This window comes from Pteropus alecto, unplaced genomic scaffold (genome assembly GCF_000325575.1).
Source record: "Pteropus alecto unplaced genomic scaffold, ASM32557v1 scaffold109, whole genome shotgun sequence".
In the NCBI taxonomy this organism is placed as follows: Eukaryota; Metazoa; Chordata; class Mammalia; order Chiroptera; family Pteropodidae; genus Pteropus; species Pteropus alecto.
Genome location: NW_006494608.1, coordinates 670,184 through 691,653, shown reverse-complemented (window position 1 = coordinate 691,653; position 21,470 = coordinate 670,184). Strand labels below are relative to the sequence as shown.

At 36.0% G+C, this 21,470-nt stretch overlaps 1 long non-coding RNA gene and 1 pseudogene across 1 annotated transcript in view; both read left to right on the top strand.

Moving 5' to 3' along the window:
* Nucleotides 1–21,470, top strand: part of LOC112473548 — an 86,503-nt gene that overhangs the window by 52,759 nt on the left and 12,274 nt on the right. The window lies entirely within an intron of this gene.
* LOC112473552 lies at nt 6,215–6,333 on the top strand (annotated as a pseudogene).

The following is a 21,470-nucleotide window of genomic DNA, read 5'->3' as shown; positions in this document are numbered from 1 at the left end:
TAAAGGAAGAAAGGCAAATTTATCGTTGTAGTGGTTAACTTAAAACACCTCTCTCAATAACTGATAGCCCAGCATTAAAAAAATCAGTAAACATATATTTGAAAACATGATTCACCATATTAATTGACATTTGCGGAAAACTACACCTAGCTATAACAGTGTTTTCCAGAGCGTATGGAACATTATCAAAATAAGCCATGTGCTGAGTAGTAAAACAATTACCCCAAATTACATACCCATCGCTTTTTGTTACTACCGATTTGTACCTCTTAATCCGCACCTCTTCTTCACCAGTCTCCCCACCCCATCCCCAATTCTGCAACCATCAAAATGCTCTCTGTATCTATGAGTTTGTTTCTGTTTGTTCATTTGTCCTGTTCTCTAGATTCCACGTATAAGTGAAATCATATGACATTTGTCTTTCTCTTTCTGACTTATTTCACTTATTACAATACTCTCTAAGTCTATCCATGTTATTGCAGATGACAAGATTTCATTCCTTTTTGTGGCTGAGTAACATCCCTGTGTGTGTGTGTGTGTGTGTGTGTGTGTGTGTACCACCTCTTCTTTATCCATTCATCTATTCACGGACACTTAGGTCTCCTCCATATCTTGGCTATTGCATCTGGTAGATTGCTTATCTCCATTTTGTTTAGTTCTTTTTCTGGAGCTTTGTTCTGTTTCATTTGGGACATGTTTCTTTGTCTCTGCATTTCGACTGCTTCTCTGTTTGTTTCTATGTATTAGGTAGAGCTACTCTGTCTCCTGGCCTTTGTAGAGTATTCTTATGTGGTAGATGCCTGTGGAGCCCTGTAGCACAGTCCCCCTAGTCACCTGAGCCAGGTGCTCCAAGTGTGTCCCTTGTGTGGAATGTGTGTGCCCTCCTGTTGTAGTTGAGCCTTGGTTGCTGTTTGCCTGTCAATGAAAAGGATTGACCTTCCTTCTGCTATTGGTTATGAGGACTGGCTGTGACTACAGTGGAGGAGCAGTTGTACAGGAGGTGCTCTTACAGAGCAGGATTTGCTGTAATGGGTCCCTGAAGCCTGTCCCATTTGCCCTTTAGGCGTGTCTTTTGTGGAGGTGGTTGGGTAGTGGTCTGGTGTTGTCTGAAGCAGCTACTAGGTGTGTGAGATCTGGGGTCTCTTGGGAAGGGCTCTACTGCAAGCCAAGTTTAGCCGCTGCCTGCGGCCACTTGTTATGAGTTACAAAGTGATCTTCAGATGGCTGCCACTTGTGCTGGGCTTGGAGGTGCCTAAGAGATGCTAATCTGTGGACCAAAGCTGGCTGCTACTAGTGCCCAGCTTCGGCTGCTTAACAACAGGTATTGGGCATGCCGAGACCAGTTGCTGCTTATTTGTGTTTTGTGAAATTTTAAGAGCTTTTAGAAAAGTTCACGGTATGAGCCAAGATAGACTAGTTGTATGGAAAAGCCATTGGAAATGCTTTTGTGGGCACACAAGTTGGGTGGGGCAGGGTCTCAGGGAATCATCAGGGTGGTGCAAAAAGTATTAGCTAGGTTGATGGAGACTCAGATTTGGCAGCCACTGATGTCTGCACAGTGGGTGAGGGGAGAGCTCAACAAAGAAACAATGGATGCCAGAACTTCTGTGTGGGAGAGAACTGCCCCTCCAGCCCTCACCCTGAAGCCAGGCAGTTCAATTCCTCCCTGTATGTTCTTGGAACCTTTCAGCCTGTCCTGGCGCTAGAGCTCAGAGCAAGTGAGTCAGACAGTGAGTAAGTTTGTGTGGGCCCTTTAAGAGGAATGCCTAGTACTCCAGCAACCTTCTCTCTTACTCAGCCACAATGTCTGCTGGTTTTCACAGCCAGAAGTTGTGAAGACATCTCTTCTCAGCACGAAAATCTTTGGCTCAGGAGCCCGGTGTGGGCCTGGGAAGCTTCGCTCCTCAGAAGGGTCCTTGGAAGCCAAGATTTCCCTCCCAATTTTTAAACGCCACACTTGGGACCAGCCTATTTTGCATCTCCCCCAATCCTATCAGTCTCAAAGTTTGCTACTTCTGTATATCCTTAGTTATAGGACTTCTGTTCAGCTAGATTTCAGGTGATTCTGCATGTTGGTTGTTCTGTAGGTTGGTTGTAATTTTGATGTGGTTGTGAGTGGAGGCCAGCATCTTTACTGCCACCTTGACCGGAATGCCACTGTCTCTTGGTTTTAGAGCTCTCTATGTCTTGAATCAAAGTGTAACAATTTATCTAATCATGTTCTTTACGATTGCTTTGACTTTCTTGAATCTTTGCATTTTCATAAATTTTAGAAACAGCTTGTAAAATTTTACAAAGGAACATCTGGGTATTGAGTGTGATTATATGGCTATATGAATTGATTTTGGGAGAAATGACAAATTAGTAAACTATTGAGCTTTCCAGACTATAAATATGGTATAACTTCAAATTATTTAGATCTTATCTATTTTATCTAAATAATGTTTTTCTCTGTAGAGATACTGCAAATCATTCGGAATGTTTTTAGGTGTTTGAGATCTTTAATTACACTTCTAATTGTATGTTATCAAAAATTTTATCTTTTTTCATTGCTTATAGATGGAAACAGATGGTTTCTAAATAGGAATGTGACATAAACACCTTTGATATTTAGAAAGAAAAAACTTCGTTGACAATGTGGAAAGAAGAGTAAGCTTAGGGAGTAAGAAATTTAGTAGGCTTCTGCATAATATACGTGATGTAGACTAAACTCAAATCGTGGGGCTGGAAAAGAAGCATATAAAAGAGATAGTTATAGCTTGGTGTGACTTTTAGATATGTGCGGAGGGAAAGAATTAATGATTACTTTAACTTCTGGAGGGATTGTAGTATTAGTCACTACAGGTGACTAAGGTGGAGGAAGAAAAATTGAGACTTCTGGGGAGAACCAGGTCTAAAACTGAACTCATTAAGTTTAAAATGCTTGTGGAACATCCAGATCAAGCTGTTAAATGTATAGTTGGATTTAATATAAGTATGAGGTTTAGGAGAGAAATCTTGGCTTACATTTTTGTAAAAGTGGCAGGTAAAGACATAGAAGTTCAAGAGATTACTTAGGAAGTATGTAGGAGGAGAAGGAAACTGTCAAATGTAGAACCATGGATAGATATATAAATATATAAGATATGAGCAGATAAATCTGAGCAGAAGACTAAGGGATAGGATAAAGAAGTAGGAAGAAATTAAGAAAATAAAAGCCAAGAGAAAGGAAAGTTCAGTGTCAAACATTAAAGAAACCTAGGTACAACAGAGTTGAAAAGTTTAAATATTTCGATTTTATCACAAAGAAGTCATGATGACCTGACAGAAATACTTCTAGTGTCTTGGGAGTGAAAGCCAGACAATGATTCTTAGTCTACTCTGTAGCCCAGTATGAACAATGATTTTAAAGAGCTTCATTGAGAAGGAACAAAGAAAGATAGAATAAAAATCAGAGGAGGGAAGACTCGAGTTACTTTTAATGAGTGAGAAGTAGTAAGCATGCAAAAAAAGAAAGAAGGAATATCACTGATCCTCAAAATTTGGCATGCATTAAGTATTATCAAAGACACTCAGATAAAGGAAATTCCTGAATTCTGCCTTACAGAGCTATTGATTTTGTTGGTTTGAGATGGAGCACTGGAATTTGTGTTTTTAACCCTCATGTGAATGTGAGGTCGGTATTGGAAAGACCACAATTTTAGAAATACTGCAGTAAGCAAGGATAAAAATGATAAAACCTAGTCTATCAAAGTATGAGAGGGTATAGAGTCTAGAGAATAGGTGGTAGAATAAGCATTGTAAAGGAAGAATACACTTACTTACCCCTTTGCGATAGGAGGAAGGGGGCAAGTTTTGATATAAATATACATGTCTGTAGTAAGCACACAAAGATGAGTGAGTTTCATTTTGAAGGTTTAATTCTCTTTAAAATAAGCAGTAAAATCATTTACTAAGAATAATGCACAAGGCTGAAGAGTATACACGTGAAGAAATAATTTTAAAATGAAAATTTTTAGGGAGTGAGGAAGAGAACATGACAGTATTGCTGAGAAGCTAAGGCCCAGGTAAAATTAGGTACTATTATTTATTTGTAGTGACAATGATTTATAAAAACCATGACTTTCCCCTTTCCTCCCCGCATCAGTCTGGGCATTGGACTAGGTGTTGGATGGCTCCAAAGTTAAAGTTTTTGTTATAGCTATAGGAGAACAAAGGGGTAAGCTAATTATGCCTGTTGTCAATTTATTGTCTCTCAGTGGCAAATCCACCCTTATTGCCTTGCGGTGTGATACTTGGGATGGACCCTGTAAATATTTCTCCTAGCTAGCTAGGCCTTGTCATGAGAGAGGGCCAGAGTGATACTGTAAGTGGAAGGGGCTTCTCATATAGATGCTTTCCTCCTTGGTCCTGTGATGCAGCTGCTAGAGTTTGGCTTTCTTGTCAGAAAGACATTCTGAACATGGGCAGCTTCTGTATCAGTGATATGTGACCAGTGATGCATACTCCAGTAGGTAGCTTCTTGGTAAGTCTAGTCAGTGCTTGACTGTGGGGGTGAGGAGGGGTAGGGAGTGTGGATACTTTTCCCAGTTTGTTCTTTTCTTAAGTCTTCTCCCACAGCCCAAGAGCTGGTAGGTGCTCCTCATGTGTGCTTCTTCTTCTTCTTTTTTTTTAATAGTTCATATACAATATTGTATTAGTTTCAGGTGTACAACATACTGATTCGATATTTATATACCTTAACAAACAAATAAAACAAAACAGAATTGGACTCAGATACAGAGAACAAACTGCTTATCTATTAGTGTTCTCTTTACTTCTTTTGTAGTTACTAATTAATAGTTCTTTATGTTAAAATTGCCCTGTTCACATTACTGGTGTGGTTTTACCTCCTTATTTCACTCTGAATAATTACACTGTTTGAGAAATTTTTTTTTGAAAATAGCGATTTGAATAAGTTAAAAACTACATTCTCAGAATGTTGATGAGATAAATTATTTGAGGGTAGGAGGAGACAAAGAGTTTGGTTAACTTGATTAATTTCTTCCCTCACTTAGATTGGTTTCTTTGAGTGTAAAGATGACTTAGATTGGTTTACTAAGAATGAAAGTAAAGGGAATTATTGAATGTTCACACAATATATTTGGAGACCCATCATTGTGCCAAATAGTTTTGTAAAAGTGCATTGTTATACATGAATTTTCTTATCGTGTTAATAGTGAGGAAGCATCCATGAAATTTTTCCTGTTTCCAAGCTACTTGAAAGTTCACAGGATATATGAAATGTTTTGACAAATTATATTTAGGTAGATTTTTATGTTAGTAATATTAACTTTCTGCTATGCCATAGTTTTTATTTTGAGGATAGTATTTGTGGCACATATAAATCTCCACTTGTAATTCCTGACTGATATAGGGAAGAAATATTCTTACTTAAAGAAAATGTTATTTAAATACTTGTTATTTTCTATCATTAGGAAGGCAAAAGTGAGGGTTCATGCTTTTTTAATATGCATTATCAGCATTTTGCTGGCCATGGGTGTGCCCTTTACTCATTCTACCAAAGTCTACTGATCTCTGACTAATACACAGGTCACCATTAGGTGTCAGGGACACAGAAGTATATCCCCACCCTTGAGGAAATCTAAGATAAAACAATTACCTTTCTTTCATGTATTCTAAAATTCACATTCTCTTCTACATTTTAACATTTAATATCTAAAATTGGCAGCCCTCAGCCATACCAGCTACCTCACAGATGGCATCTTATCATTTATTGAGGGCCAGGCTACAATTGGAAAGTGATTGTCATTGCCTGCACATGGGTGAACTTGGGCATAGCAATTCACATTGTCTCTTCAATAATATATTACTGGCCTTTGGGGGAAGAAAATTTACAGATAGAGTACCTCAAAGGAACATGAAATAAGAAAGGCATTTCTCTGACCAGAAGAGACTCCTCTAGGGTTCATGGCAGGAGAGAAAGTAAAGTGGGACACTGACCAAGCATGAAATTGATGGGTAGGGGCCCTACAGTATTGACCAAGTATGCTACTTGTTTCATTTTGTGTACAAGCACTGCAAGAGTTAAAGGAAAAACTCAGTAGTAAGTATAGCGACTTTGTTGTTATTTCTGATGACATTTGTTGTTATTTCTGATGACATGAGTGGAAAAATGCACCTCTAAACACTTTAATCAAAAAACATTTTAAGGCTCATCTAAAAAGTAATGTGAACCTGTGGCCATGCTACCCTAAACAAGTCTGATCCCTTCTGATCTCGGAAGCTAAGCAGGATCAGGTCTGGTTAGTACTTGGATGGGAGACCACCTAGGAAGACCAGGTGCTGTAGGCGTAAAAAATAAAAAAAAGATAAGAGATTTTAAGCTGACAAGTTCCTTGTAATCTGTGAGGTCAACCAAGGGTTGCCTCGCCTAAAAATAAAATAAAATAAAAAGTAACATAAGACATAATTATTTCAAAACCTTTCATCAGCTTCTGGTAGACCTTTTAATGTTAGCACTAAAGCCTGACGAGCAAATGTCAGTAGCTTGGAAGAAAAGCCTGGAGACAAAAATGGACATCCCTTTAATACATGACATAATGGCACATCTCCCGATGCCCTTAAGGCGATATTATGGGGGAAAATGGACATCACCACTTCCGATTCAGAACAGTTGAACTCTGATTGAGAAGAACTTTTGGGAATGGTAAGCAACTTATTTTGCTAACATTTTTCTTTTAATATAAGCATGAGCATTATGTATAATAAAGTCTAGGTCTAAATGTGTTTAAAGAGTTCTTTCAATAAATGTAAAGTAAAAACATAAGATATTTAATTGGCAACTTTTTTCCTAATGGTATATAAAACAATCATGCCTTTTACGATTTATAGCATCATAGATTCAATAAAATATGATTCATAAAATTTGACAAAAGAAGTTATGACACTAAAAATATAAAGTTTTTCTTTGCTATGAACTTGGAACCTGTAACCATATATTAATAAATACCAATTAACTTTTAACCTTTGGAAGGAAATCGATAAGTATTTTACCAAGTGCTTAGTGGTGAATTCCCTTATTTCCAACCTCTAATTTCTTCAATTATATTGTTTCTACATACATGTTTTAGTCCTAGAAGCAGAGTAGCCAGACTGAGAATCTAATGTGGAGAGAATAACAAAATTCTATAATTCATATCACTGGTAGAATATTCTGGAACATTTTTGGTAGATTTGTCACACCTCTATGCAACACTTTGAAGTCCAGCTTCTGTTAAATTCTGCCTTATGCCTCATTTATTGAGTGGCGAGCATGGATTGAGAGGGAGAAAGGAGGCATAGAGTCTATTCTGTAGCCTTTTTTCTATGAATTGATTAGATCTTTTCATAATTATGTAGCTTTCTCCATCCAAAGTGGCAAAAAGAAAGATTTAAATGATGCTTACAAGATGTCTGATATAATGAAAACCTATATTTGCAGTGCAAGAGAGGTTGTGTAGCAGGACAATTCCTTTGGACCTAATAGTATGGCTATCATAGAAGAAAGTCTCAAGGCACAAACCTAACAGTTTGGTTTTCTACAGTTCCAACCTAATGTTTAATTTTTCTGTCCTTGCTTATTTTATCCTCATTAGGTTCACACAGAGTTTAAATTTTTCCCCACCCCAAAACCCACAGGAATCAAGCAAATGTGTTTTGATGGATTTTTGTAATTTCCTTTCAGAAATAGATGTTGGACAGCAGCCATCTTAGTAAAAACACTTACTAGATGAGGCAGGTTCAAAAGGGAAGTATATCCGAAGAAGAAATCAATTGGGGGAAAATGTTCAGCATATCCACAAATAAGAAATTTAATTCGTTACTAGATATTGATGCCTCAAAGATTTGGATTCTGTAATCCCTGGAAATGACATGGACTTCCACTCACCAAGGCTGACCTGGCTACGGCATTGCCGAGTGCCCGGTCAACCAGCAGCAGAGACCAACACTCAGTCCCTGAATGACACCATGCCTGAGGTTGACTGTGCATTGGGAAAAGGAAATAATCAGATCTTCTGAAGATTAGTGGACATGGACTCTTATTTAACACTAATTCAGGGAAACCCAAAATGCCATTGTGGTCCACAAGTCAGAGTAAGGACTTACGGAGATTCGGTGACCAATGGAGTTGGTCCATCTCACAGTGGGTCAGGTGGGTTCCTGAACTCACCCCATGGTTATTTCCTCAGCTTCAGAAAGCATAATTGGGATAATAGACATATTTATCAAATAGCAGAATCCCCAGCAGTTCTCAAATATTAGTGGCATCAAAGTTTCTTGGAGGGCTTGTTTGAATACAGATTGCTGTGTTTCTGATTCAGAGGTGGGATGTAAGAGTTTGCATTCCTGTCAAGCTCCCAAGTAATGCTGTTGCTGCTGGTAGGGGTGCCACCTTTGGGAATCATTGATTTAAGCTATGGTAATGATTAAATATTTTGTTTGGTTTCTTGCCATAAATATTGAGACTACAAAGATGCTGTTCAGAAAGAAAGATGTGAGGGTATAGATGGGCCAGTATAAGTATCAAGCCAATATAAGTGATGAGATTATTTAAATACTGTATCTGTAGATATAAAACCAATGAGGGAAATCTGCAAAATCAGGAATTTTGTTAAGAGAGCTCTTTTTAAGTTTGAAATAAATCCAACTACTTTTAGCCTTTTCATTCTCTTCTGCAACATAACGATCCTTTGAAATCAGATGAACTAGGAATGGAAATTTTTAAAATAGTAAATTGTAAAATATTTTTGATGACTTTGGTAAAGATTGATGCATTAGTTTGCTAGGGCTGTCATAACAAATTACCACAAACTAGGTGGCTTAAAACAACAGAAGTTTATTTTCTCATAGTTATGATGGCCAGAAGTCTGAAATCAATGTGTTAGTAGGGCCACTCTCCCTCTCAAGGCTCTTGGGGAGAATTCTTGCTTGCCTCTTTAGTTTCCAGAGGCTCCAGGCATTCCTTGGCTTGTGGCAGCATAACTGCAGTCTTCACTCTGTCTTCACATGGTAGTCTTCTTTCTGTGTGTCTGAGTCTTCTCCTCTTCTTATAAGGGCACTTTTCATTATATCTAGGGCCCACTGAGTTAATCCAGGATGACTTTATTCTTAATTACATTTGCAAAGACCATTTTTCAAATAAGGTCACATTCATGGGTTCTGGGATTTTGGATTGGACATAGTTTTAGGGGGCATTAGTCAACCCACCACAAACTATAACTCATGAAAGAATCCTTCATGAAGAATCCTTCAATCTTTCACTAAAATTTTACTTATTTGGAATTTGAGCAACACAGAGTGGAATGTACTTTTGTAATCGAATGCTATATAGCTATAGAAAAAAGAACAATGACAATGATTTTCACACCATACTTTTATTTGAAACACTTTTGTTATATCTTACTGAGGTAAAACAGAAGCAAAAACTTGTGTGGTATATTGTCTGAAAAGTCGGCTATTCGTGATTATTTCTATAACAGTGAAAGAAGAGTCTCTTTCTCCTCTCCTTGAATTTAGGCTGGCTCTTTAACTTGCTTTGAGTGGCAGAAATTATTCTGTATAACTTATGGACATACTTTAAGAAGCTTTGCAGCATCCATTTTTACCCTCTTGGATGCCAGCTGTGATATTAAAAAAAAAGTCAAATACACTATAAGAGAGAGAAGCCACATGGACAAAGAAAGGTGCCGAAGGAAGAGATTATAAACAGAGAAAGAGATGGGTGCCCAGCCCCAAGCCCTTCCAGCTACCACAGTTGGAATCTTGTGAGTTTAAGTCGTAGCTGAGCTGTCCTTGTCAAAATTAGCCAAGAAGAACTATCGCTGCCAAGCCCTGCTCAAGTTGCAGAATTATGAGCAAATAAATAATGTTTTTAACCCACAGAGTTTTGTGGGGTTCTTTGTTATGCAGCAGTAGATAATTGAAATAGTTTGTTTTAAATTTAAACAACCAGTACATATATAATCGTTAAAGAAACTGGTATTTGTTAATGAGGATATAGAGAAAAAGTAATGTCCCCTTATCGAAAGAAAATTCATTCTTCATTTTATCGTTAATAACTGTCCAGTAAGTATCAAATGACTGTCTTCTGATTTTCTATTTATTTCTACCAAAGTTATTTTTCCATAATCTGAGGTGGTAAAACTTGAAAGGGTCAGGAAACGACTTGATGGGAAAGTGCAATTGTCAGACAGGGAAGGATGTTATTATTCTTTTCTTTCTACCTTCTTGCTTTTGATAGGAAGGGCTAGGTAAATGTAAATATATTGGAGATAGAGACGTACATGACAACAAATTTGTAAAGACATTGAGCCTAGTTTAGACCATTGAGTTTCAATTGAAGGAATTTTGAGCAGTAAATAGCCATTTTATGTAACAGATTTTTAAAATAGGAAAATTGAAGTCTTACTTTCAGACTGGCATCAATGTCTTCCCATTGCTCACTAATTAATCTGTGTTTATCATACTGCTCTAAATATCAGTATCAGGGCATCAAGATGAAGGTACCCAGTGGGATGTTCAAATACTAGAATAGACGCTAGAGATACAACTCTAAATGAGATAGCCAATCAAGAACCTATGGTCCACAACTTCTTGCACATTTTTCCATTAAAATGGCTTCCCATTAAAATGGCTTCCCATTGCTTGCAGGTGTTGTGAGCAGCAGTCTTTTGATGATAATGGAGAATAGCAATGGAGGCTGCAGAAGTAGAAAGCCAGTTAAGGAACCAGCTATAAAGGCTAGTTTTAATTATATTGAGCTTAAGCTGGCATTAAAATGTTAACAGATGATTGTGAAAGAAAGGGGCAAATGCTGTATGCATGGATTTAGAATCAGACATAATGACTAGAGCCACAGCAGTGCTTTTGGACCATGAAGAAAATATCAAAAGAAGAGCAGAGCCCTTGATTTTGACATCTTTGAGTCATTGAATTATGTCAGGAAACATTTACAAAATATGCTAGACTTCTCATTACACAAGAAAAATTTAAATATAAATCCTGTGTGTTTAAGATCTGTAGACAGATCTGTTATTGTCTAATATAATTCCTAATTGTACACTTCTATTGTTATTATGAATAAATTTTTCAATTAAGAAATGATTTCCTTAAGAGAAAAAAAATAAATGAATCCAATGGCAATGTATCATGAAATCCAAAAAAGAACAGTATCTCCAAAAGGAGTGATCTATTTTAAATATACTTTGTAGTACCTTGCTTCTAGGATGTTAGTTGTAATCCCCAGGGTAACTATGAAGAAAATAACTAAATAATATACAAAAAAAGGAAGTGAGAGAATCAAAAGGATACACTAAGAAAAAAGCTAATATAAAATAAAGTGGCATTGGAGGATTTGAATAATAAAATATATGATATATAGAACCTAAATGGTGAAATGGCAAATGTACTCCTTTATCTGTAATCATTTTAAATATAAATAGATTAAATCAATTAAAAGATGAAGATCAGCAAATGGACTCAAAAAATCATCTATTGTGGTTAGAGATCCAACTATGTGTGGTCTACAAGAGTCACATTAGAGCTAAAGACACAGTAAGTTGAAAATTATGTAAAAATATATTCTATACAAATATTACCAAAAAGAAAATTGGTAGCTATGCTAATATCAGACAAAATTGAATTTAAGTAAAAAATTATTACGAGAGACAAAAAATTATCTGTTGATTAAAAAGTCAATTCATCAAGAAGACATAATAAATACAAACATATATTCACCAAACGATAGATCCTCTAAATATATAAAGCAAACTGACAGATTCAAAGAGAGAAATAGATGGTCTACAATAATAGTTGGAGACTCCAAATCCTACTTTTAGTAATATTCACAAATAATGGTTAGAACTGTGCAAGTAACAAAAGTGACTCAAGAAGAAAGAAATAGAAAAACTGAACAGACCAACAAGTAGAGATTGAAAAAGTAATCAAAGACTTTCTAACAAAGAAAAGCCAAAGACTAGATGACTTCATTAGAGAATTCTATCAAACATTTAAAGAATTAACACCAATCCTTCTCAAATTCTTCCACAAAACAAAAAAGAAAGGAACCCTTTCTAACTTGTTATATGAGAACCACATCATCCTAATACCAAAGCCAAAGCTATCACAAAACAGTACAGATCAATGATCCTTATGAATGTAGATGCTAAAATCAAATATAATTACCAAACTATAGTAACAGACTGAACAATAGCATATTAAAAAGGATTACACACCATGACCAAGTGAGATTTACCTCATGAACGCAAAGGTATTTCAATATGAAAAGTCAATATAATATATATTACATTAATATAACAAAGGGAAAAAACTACATGATCATCTCAATTGATGCAGAGAAAGCATTTGACACAATTCAACACCTTTTCATGATAAAAACAAAGCACTCAGAAAACTGAATAGAAGAGAAATTCCTCACCATGACAAAGGGAATTTATGAAAAACCCACAGCTGATGTCATATTCAATAATGAAAGACTACAAAATTTTCCCCATGATCAAGAACAAGACAAAGATGCTCACTTTGACCACTGCTATTCAACATTGTACTGGAAGTTCTAGACAGAAAAAATGAGCAAGGAAATGAAAGTCATCTGAAAGGAAAAAGTAAAATTATATTTGCAGATGACATGATCTTACAAAGAAAATCCCAAAGAATTCACCAAAAAAAAAAAAGACATAATGAAAGAATTCAGTAAAAATGCAATGAAGATCAGTATCAGCAATCTATAGCCAGCAAGCTATAAACCAGCAATAAACAATCTGAAAAAATTAACAAAACAATTTCATTTATAATAGAATCCAAAAGAATAAATTTTTAGGAATAAAGTTAACCAAGAAGGTGAAAGATTTGTTTACTGAAAACTACAAAAACAATGTTGAAAGCAATTAAAGACACAATAAGTGGAAAGACATCCCTTGTTCACGTATTGGAAGACTTAATATTGTTAAGATGGCAATAATACCCAAAGCCACCTACAAATTCAGTGCAAAATTCTACTGGTCTTTTTTTTCAGAAATGGAAAGATGATCTTCAAAGTCTTATGTAAGTTCAAGGGGCCCTCAATAGCCAAGACAATATTAAAAAAGAAAAATAAAAGAAGGAATCCACTTCGTAGTTTCAAAACTTACTGCAAAGCTATAATAATCAAGACAGTGTGGCACTGGCATAAATATAGATCTGTAGACCAATGGAATAGAATTGAGAGTATAGAAAATACCCCCAATATAAATAGTAAAACAACCTAATAGATAAGTGGTAAATATAAGTGGTAAAACTAAAACTCTTAAGAGAAAACTTAGGTAAATTTTTATTACAAAGCTTGGATTTATCAGTGGAGTCTTACAAATGACCCCAACAGCATAAGCAACAGAAGAAAAGATAGATAAATTGGACCTTATCAAAGTTAAAAACTTTTGTGCATCAAAGAACATAATTAAGAAAGTGAAAAGACAATCTACAGAATGGGAGAAAATGTTTACAAATCAGATATCTGATAAGGGTCTGGTATCCAAAGTATACAAAGAATTATTATACCTCAACAACAAAAAGTTAAGCAACTCAATTTTAAAAATATGTAAATAGTTTGAAATGACATTTCTTCAAAAAAAAAAAAAATATATATATATAAATAGCCAAAAAGCACATGAGAAGGTGTTCAACATCATTAATCATTAAGGACATGCAAATTAAAACCACACTGAAATACCTGTTCACACCCACTAGGATGGCAATAATTTAAAAAAAGGAAGGTAAGTGTTAGCGAGGAGGTGGAGAAAATGAAACCTTTGTACATTGTTGGGGAATGTAAAACAGTGCAGTCACTATGGAAAAGTTTTTTTGGTCCCTGAAAAAGTTAACATAGAATTAACATGTGATACCACAATTCCTCTCCTAGGTGTCTACCCCCAAAATTAAAACAGGAATTAATATAAATATGTGTACATAAATGTTTATAGCGGCACTATTCACAATAGTCAAAAAGTGGAAACAACCTAAATATCCAACAATGGTTGAATGGATAAACAAATTGTGGCTATGTTATATATATGTATATACATACATGCATACATACATACGTATGAACACACACAATAGAATATAATCCAGCATAAAAAGGAAAGTAGTATGGATATGTGCACAGTGTGTATGAATCTTAAAAACATGCCAAGTGAAAGAAGCCAGACACAAAGGTTACATATTGTACGATTCCATTTATTTATTTAATTATTTATTGATTTTGAACTATTTTATTTTATTTTTTAAATCTTTTTCTTAAACTATAGTTGACATATAATATTATGCTAGTTTTGGGTGTACGACATTGTGATTCAACATTTATATACCTTATGATGTGATCACCACCCTAAGTCTAGTAACCATCTGTCTTTATGACTCCATTTATATAAATTATCCAGAAGAGGTAAATCTATAGAAACAGAAAGCAGACTGGCAGTTGCTAGGGACTGAGGGAAGGGAAAAAGGAAGTGATTGCTTAATGGGTATGGGATTTTTTGGGGGTATGATGAAAAAACATTGGGACTAGATAGAGGTGGTTGTTGCACAATGTGGTGGCTATACTAAATGCCATAGAATTGTGCATTTTAAAATGGTTAATTTGACTTAGGGTGGTGAACACAATGCAATATACAGAGGATATATTATCAAATTGTACACTTGAAACCTATGGAATTTTATTAACCAATCTCACCCCAATACATTTAATGTAAGAAAGTAAAAAAATATTAAAAGATAAAATGGTTTATTTTTAAATCCAAATTTTACCTCAATTAAAAAAATCAAATGAATTAAGTTATTGATTAGAAGTAAGAATACCAAATAGGAGCCTGCAAATATGATGAATTCAAGTTAGATGAAATGACCCACTTTCAAAAATGTATAGTAATACTTTTTATCTTTGTTACCTATTCTAATATGCTATTTAATTGCTATAAATGCTATTAGATACTTCAAAATAATACTTGCCTTGAACTGAGGGGGAATGAGTGAATAAGAATTGGAATTAGAGTATTTGATGTACGAATCTTTTCTAAAACCAGTCAAGCTTTTCTCAGCACTCTTCTACCAGCACAAATCAATACTGTGTACTAAAACAAGCACATCTGATCCCACCCTACCAATCCATTGTTTTTTTTCAACACCAAAGGTATCACCTTAGAATGATTTGTGATTTTATTGCTTGTAGTTCATTTTCTAATCTGCTGGTTAAGTCCCTCTTCATAAATACATAAGCATATTCAGAAACTTGTTGGTCATATAGGAAATTGCCTTGAAGCCATGGTAGTCTCCAAGTATACTTTACCGTTGAGCTACCCCAAAGAGGCTAAATTAAGATCCTTGAATCATTCGATTTATTAAATCAATTTAAAACAAACAGAAAGAGGAAGAAGAAGTGGTAGGTTAACACATTAAGTATAAGTTGCAGATAGGGCAGGATCAGACTATTTAGATCTTCATTTAAGCAATGGTTACATGACTTGCCACTCCTTCTGCTGCATTAGCATTCCATGTTGATCTTAAAGTTATGAGGACCAGAGTTAAGGTTGAGCAAAGGAGATTAGCAGATAGAAGGTCCTCAGAGTTAACATTACACGCAGTTGCTCTCGCAATACAGGGACAAGTATTGGCGACAGCTGTATTTCACCAATTAGCCTGATGAGTAGCTACGTATTTTATTCGTACTTCTTTCATTGACAAGTCTGGCCTGAATGGTGTCAACAATCAATATAAGATCTCACAAATAATTGAATGCTTAATATATCTCATATGTTAGTGTATCACAAATATTAGGTTCATCTTGGTCTTTTAATCTCTACCTAACGTTGCTGTGTTCTAACATGACTTATAGGTTAATAACTTGCTTATCTATGTTAATGTACTTAAGGACTGCTGCCCATGTCATAGAAACCATTCAATTACTTATTATCTACATTTAACACATTTTACAAGTCTTACCTATCTTTTGAAACTACTAACTTCTTTCTTATCTATGCTTATCACAACTCTTAAGTTTTATCCATCACATTTGGTTTTCTTGTGTTCCACAATAGAATTAAATATTCTCAGTTAATGTATGAAACATGTATTGCATTAATTAATTGGAAATTACATTTTAAGACCATGAACTATGTTCATGTATTACATTATATAATAAAATTTACATATACATATAGATATAATAAAACTTCCTCCAGACTTTTAGCCGATAGGTGCAAAAGATCAGATTAAATAGTGATAACCCACATTTCACTGACTAATGCCATACTTCTCTAACATAAGACCTAGTACTGTCCAATTCTCTGGAAAGTAATTTGGGGAGTCCTCAGAATGCCTCAAATGTACTCTAAAACAGTCTGCTTCATAGTTGTGCTATGATTTTCTGATAGATACAGTGTACTAATATATTTCAGGAGTAGAATACATTTACCTTCTAGGAGATATATGAGCCAAAAGAGAAATTTATTTTCCATTGCCGTTTAGAATTTTTTAACAATTTTTTACTTTTTCAATTACAGTTGACATAACAATATTAGTTTCAAGTGTACAACACAGTGATTAGACATTTATATAACATATGAGGTGATCTCCCTGATAAATCTAGTACCCATCTTATACCATATATAGTTATTACAGTATTATTAACTATATTCCATATATATACTCTACATCCCATGACTATTTTGTAACTACCAATTTGTACTTCTTAATCCCTTCTCCTTTTTCACCTATCCCTCCAACCACCCCGCCATCTAGCAACCTTGAAAATATTCTCTGTATCTAAGAGTTTGTTTCTGTTTTTTTTTTTAATTTATTTTGTTTTATACATTCCAAATGTAAGTGAAATCATGTAACATTTGTCTTTTCCTTTCTGACTTATTTCACTTAGCATAATACCCTCTGGGTCTACCCATGTTATTGCAGAAGACAAAATTTCATTCTTTTTTATGGCTGAGTAATAATTCTACTGTATATATGTACCACCTCTTCTTTATCCATTCATCTATTCATGGACATTTAGGTCTCCTCCATATCTTGACTATTGTAAATAATGCTGCAGTAAACATACGGATGCATATGTCTTTTCGAGTTAGTATTTTGGGTTTCTTTGGATAAGTACCCAGAAGTAGAATTTCTGGGTCCTTCCTTGTCTCTTATTATAGCCTTTGTATTAAAGTCATTTTGTCTGGTATAAGTATTGCTACCTCAGCTTTTTGTTGTTGTTGTTCGTTTGTTTCCATTTTCATGAAATATCTTTTCCCATCCCCTTACTTTCAGTCATGTGTGTCTTTCAGTATGAAATGAGCCTTTTGTAGGCCACATATGTAAGAGTCTTGTTTTCTCATCCATTCAGCCATCCTATGTCTTTTGATTAGAGCATTTAATCCATTTACATTTAAAGTGATTGTTGATAGGTATGTAGTTATTGCCATTTTATTATTTATATTTTGATATCTTATAGAAGTTCCTTTAACATTTCTTATAATACTGATTTGGTGGTGATGAACTCCTTTCTCTTTCTCTTGCCTGAGAAGCTCTTTATCTGTCCTATAACTCTAGATGATAGCTTTGCTGAGTAGAGTAATCTTGGTTGTAGGGCCCTGCTTTTTATCACTTTAAATATTTCATGTCAGTCCCTTCTGGCCTGCAGCTTCTGTTGAGAAATCATCTGATAGACTTATGGGAGCTCCGATATAGTTAACTAAATGCTTTTCTCTTGCTGTTTTTAAGATTCTCTCTTTGTTTTTAACATTCGGCATTTTAATTATGATGTGTCGTGGTGTGGACCACTTTGGACTCATCTGGTTTGGGACTCTCTGAGCTTTCTGGGGTTGTATGTCTATTTACTTCACCAGGTTAAGAAAGTTTTCCATCATTATTTCTTTAAGTAGATTCACAATTCCTTGCTCTCTCTCTTCTCCTTTTGGTACCCCTATGATGTGAATGTTGGTACACTTGATGTTGTCCCAGAGGCCCCTTAAACTATCCCCATTCTTTTAGATTCTTTTTCCTTTTTGCTGTTCTGATTAGGTGTTTTCTGCTACCTTATCTTCCAAATCACTAATTTGATCCTCTGCTTCATGTAATCTGTCAATTCCCTCTAATGTATTCTTCATTTCAGTTATTGTATTATTCATTTCTGACTGGTTCATTTTTGCATTTTCTATCTCCATTTTTATGTTTCCTATCTCTTTGTTGAAGTTCTCACTGAGATCTTGAGCATTCTTGTAACCAATGTTTTGACCTCTGCTTCTGGTAAATTGTTTGTCTTCATGTTGCTTAATTCTTTTTCTGGAGCTTTGTTCTGTTCCATCATTTGAGATATTTTTTTTGTCTCTCCAGTTTAGCTGCCACCCTTTGTTTGTTTCTGTGTATTAGGTAGGGCTGCTATGTCTCCCAGTCCTAGTAGAATGGCCTTATGTAGTAGGTGTCCTGTGGGGCCCAGAGGCACAGTCTCTCTGGTCACCTGAGCCAGGTGCTCCAGGTGTGTCCCGTATGTGGACTGTGTGTACCCTTCTGGTAGAGTTGAGCCTTGTTTGCAGTTGGTACTTCAGTGGGAAGGATTGACCCTCAGGCAGATTGATTGTGAGGAGTGGCTGTGACTACAGTGGAGCTATTGTTCAGGGGCTGACACTATGGAACAAATTTTGCTTTAGCAGGGCTCTGGTGCTTGCTGAGTCTGCCCTTTGGTGTGTCATTTTTGGAGGTGGAGTTCTGGTGTGATCTGAAGCTGGCTACTGGGTCTCTAGGTGTTCAAGATCCACTGCGGCCTGTGTCCTGCATGGGGCCACTTGATGTGAGCTACAAAGTGATCTGCAGATGGTTGCCACTTGTGTTGGGCTTGGAGGTGCCTTAGAGAGGCTAAGCTGGGAACTGAGGCTGGCTCCCACTAGTGTATAGGGCATGCTGAGGCCAGATGTTGCTTGTTTGTATTTTGTGAACCTTTGAGAAATTTTAGGAAAGTCTTCAGCATGAGCCTAGACAGGCTACTTGTATGGAAAAACCACTGGAAGTGCCTTGGGTTACCCACAAGATCCCCTGGCAGGATCTCAGGGAATTACCAGTGCGGGTGACAAGGGATAGCCAGGTTGATGGAGGCTCAGATATGGTGTCTGCCAATGCATTTAGGCTTGGTTGAGGGGAAGTCTCAGCAAAGAATAATGAGTTCTACCAGCACTTCTGTCTGAGAGAAAGCTGCCTGAAGCCCTTTCCCTGAAGACAGACAAGTCAGTCCTTTTCATATGTCCCTGGGACCTTTTGAGCTGCTGCCCCAGTGCTGAAACTCAGAGTAAGTGAATCTGTCATTAAGTCCTTAAGAGGAGTGCCTGGGACTCCAGCAGCCCTCAGTCTCACTCAGCCACAATCTCCGCTGGTTTTCAGAGATAGAAGTTGTGCAGACATCTCTTCCTGACTCTGGAACCCTTGGCTGGGGAGCCTGGTGTGAGCCTGGTACTCATTGCTCCTCAGAGGGGAAACCTATGCAGCTGCTACATTCCTCTTGATTTTCAACCACCACATGAGGGTGTGGGACCAGCCTTATCTGGGTCTCTGCCATTCCCACCAGATTCAAAGTGCCTTATTCTGTATATCCTTAGTTATAGGACTTATTATGTTCAAGTAGACTTCAGGCAGTTCTTAATGATGGCTTTTCTGTAGTTTAGTTATAATTTTGAAGAGGTCTGGGAAACGATGTGCGCAGTATTTACTTACTAACTTATCTTGCCTGGAAGTTTTTTAGAATTTATTTTGAATTTTCTTTCCCTTCATGTCACTGAGGTTTTTGTAAGTCCAGTGTTGGAACTGAGTAAAACCATATCTCAAGGATTCTGAGTAAGTCTGAAAATAGTAGTATCTGAAGCTGCCTTGGTGGATCAAGCTCAATATTCTTGACCCTTCCTTAAAGAATCTCTCTTTTTTTAAAGACACCATGATCTTGTTCCAATGAGTTTCTTGTGGTCCTACCCCACTGATTCATCAAGAACAACCACATATATGTGTCACTCTCTGACTCAAGCTGAGACACCTCTCACCCACACATAAATTATATATTTATTATTCCAAAATCTTTTAGCAAGCTTGAATGTGATTGAAGAACGTGTGGTTCCATGGGATAAAGAAACTTGCCAGAATATGATAATTCCCACCTAGACCTGTCATGCTCAAACCCTCTTAGCTCTTGTCGTGCTGGAAGTGAATGCACATATGCTTGTATTGTTTCAAGGTGACTAAGGATAGGAAATACCTTGTCATTACTAACATATAACCTCCTAACAATGAAGCCAGATGCTACTTGTGGAGAAAAAAAATTGTTTCTGGATCCTGACTGTTAACTCCAGGTGATGGGGTTTGTATCAAGGTATGATTATGCCCTTCTAGTTGCATCATGCTGATGGTAGCGGTACAAGTGGTTGTTATGTAGGTGAGTGAAAAGTGGACAGACCATCAATCCAATTTTGGTCTCATGGATTCCCCTCCATATCTTTTTGAGCCTTGGCAACTAGGAAATGGAAATTATTACAAGATATTATTACAATTTCTGTCCCATAGTTCCAAATTTTATTCTATTGACTGTAAGAGATGTTGTACACTAAGACCATGTCTCTGACTAACAGAAATCTTAATTTAAAAAAATTCTAAACATAAGCTCCTTTATGAAGATATCCACTTGAGTCTTGTAATTTGGAAGCTGAAAAATTATCTACTTCCTTTAAGGAAAACTTTGGACCAAGAGGCAATTTTTAAGCAGATCTCTGGAACTCAAAGTCAATGGCATATTTCAGAACAATCAAATTTAATATGGTTTGAGGTTTTGCAATAAAATCTCATATGATTCTAAGCAAAGAATGAAACTCTGCAGAGTCCAGGAAAGAACTAACGATACTAAAAAATAGGTTAAACCAAACCAAAGGAAGCAGACAGTAGGGTGGGAGGCTCTGCCAACACAGGGTGGATTGGAATAGATAGTCACATACATTATCATTTTCCAAAACATCCTCTCTCCTGAAAGCCAATGTTACCACTTGGCCTGCCAAAGGCTTTGTGACCAGCCATTAATAACATACTCAAGTCAACCATATCCTATGAAGCTCTTAACTCTTTAATCTCACAACAGTACTTTTTTGAAGATGAGTTGGCATATTTCTGTGTTGAAAAAATTTGAAGATTTGGTATTGTCCAGAAAAAGTTGTCTCAAGGGATATTGTCTTTCAGAAGTTATGTAGTCTTTTCCTCTGCCGAATACTCCAGAAGACAGTTAAAATTGTGCCTCATATTTTAAGCCATTCACAATTTATGGGAAATTATTTGCTGTGTTTGGATATTCCTCAAGTAAAAAAAAAATATTTAAACACGTGAAATAAAAATGTTATTAATTATTGAAATGCTATTTAAACTTTCTAGGCAGACACTGTATT